This window comes from Austrofundulus limnaeus, unplaced genomic scaffold (assembly GCF_001266775.1).
Source record: "Austrofundulus limnaeus strain Quisiro unplaced genomic scaffold, Austrofundulus_limnaeus-1.0 Scaffold181, whole genome shotgun sequence".
NCBI lineage: Eukaryota > Metazoa > Chordata > Actinopteri > Cyprinodontiformes > Rivulidae > Austrofundulus > Austrofundulus limnaeus.
In genome coordinates this window covers 501,276-503,307 of record NW_013952583.1, presented here as the reverse complement: position 1 = coordinate 503,307, position 2,032 = coordinate 501,276, and positions in this window count along the sequence as shown.

Sequence of the window (2,032 nt, the reverse complement as noted above, 5' to 3'; positions counted from 1 at the left end):
GTATGTATGTATGTATGTATGTATGTATGTATGTATGTATGTATGTATGCATGTATGTATGTATGTATAGTAGACAAGGCTGCACTGAAGTCTTTTTTAGAAGTCAACCTACAAAACAGCGACAAGAAAAACACTTTCATTGCCCCTCACAGTGAACATGGGACTTTTAAAGACCACATCTTCGATTTCACACATAAAGATCCTGTTTTGTCCTCCTGAGGAATAAACTCATCCTGTGAAACTGTTTCATACTCACCCATATGGCTCTCAGCGTGCAGACACATATGAAATTTTCTCACCTCGACCTCGAAAGCTTCCCTCTTTTTTTCATATCTTAGCAATAAACAAAACAAAACGAACTGTTACCTGTGTCTGTAAGGAAAACAATCTCGTGAACCACTGTGTGCATAATTTATTAAACTTTATTTAACCAGGCAAATCCCATTGAGATGACAGATCTCTTTTGTGAGGGAGGCCTGGCCGTGAAAGGAAACAAGCATATTTGTGTCTGTAATGACAATTTCAGAAATAGGGAAGYGGTGTTTTACTAAGTGTGTAAGGTGGAGGTGGGGTGCTGTTGACCTCAACCACTGATGTCATCTATTGCTGGGGTGAATATTCTGAGGATCTTCTCAATCCCACCGGCACAACTTCCATGAAGGAAGTTTTCGGGGTGACGGAGGTTTAATGGGGAGTTAAAAAGCTCCACAAACAACAAGATCCATCCTGAGGACCTCAAGGCTCCAGATTGTGATTATCAAATTCCTTTTCAGAGGAGGGCCACATGAGCATTACGATTGCCCTTAAAGGGTCAGCTGTACTTGACTTTAGCGTTTCGTTTAACTTCGACTAAGGGTGAATCGTCACGTTACTCGTCTCATTGTTACAGATGAGCACAGCTAACAAACAATAGCTGAGCTCTATGTGGTATTTCCTGCATGGAAATAGCATTTTAACATGTCCTAAACACTGAAAAGTACTATGTTTACGACTAACTATTTGTGAAATAAATAATACAGAAATAGTATTAAAAGTAATAGTTACACTCACTGTTGTTGAGTTGTGATGAGTAGCCGCCATCTTGAATTCCAAACTCTCCCACTTTCCAACAAGGAATTCCCACTGGAGGAGTGTTCCAGTTTAAATGTAAGACCAGTACTGCTGCTGCAAAAAGAGCCGGTGAAAAATAGAGGTTGTACGCGGCAGATTTAGCCAGCTGCTCTTGAATCATGTGCACCTTTACCTTGTGGTGGGATGCCATCATTTTGTGGGTTAAAAAAAATAGCATGCATTATGGGAGATCCATGCTGGTTTTAAAGCAGCATGCGCTTATTTTAAAAACAATACATTTTTGAAGCTCTTGTTGGTCACATAAAATACTGTGGTGGGCGACGGGCCTTGAGTTTGACATGTGCACTAGTTTCAGGGCTGTTTTAGTTTGCACACCTTTGCAAACACCGCATGAGCATCAGGTCAGTGCCACTGGGGTGGCAGACTGAGGTGGTGGTTCCCCTTTCCCCCTCGTCTCACAATGGTTGAGCATTGGATTCAGGAGGAAAAGGTTTAGCTCACCAGTCTACATGGGATTTGTTAATTTKTAAAATACATTCAATTGTATTTTCAGAGGTACACAGGATATCGGAGCGACAATATCAATTTATTTYAATTCAATTTTACACAWATTGAGCTAAAATTTAGTGTGGCTGTAGCTGTGAGTCATTCACAACACATCTCATGAGACACTGGATGGATTTAGTTTTTTTTTAATTGAATTTTTCAGAAAGTAATCAACAGATGTTCATCTTGAACCAATTAACTTTTAGTGTCACCCTAATTCAAGATGTCCCCCACAGTTAATCAACATTAACCGACACAAAACTGGCTGTAACTCAGCCTCTTTTACAAATGATGAGCTGAAATTTCATAGCAGCTGAGTCATCCTCAGCACATACACATCTTGCATGAAACTGTAACAATTTTTAAGGTTTGACCAAAACAGCTTCATCTCCCTCCCCAATAAAGGCACAGTGTG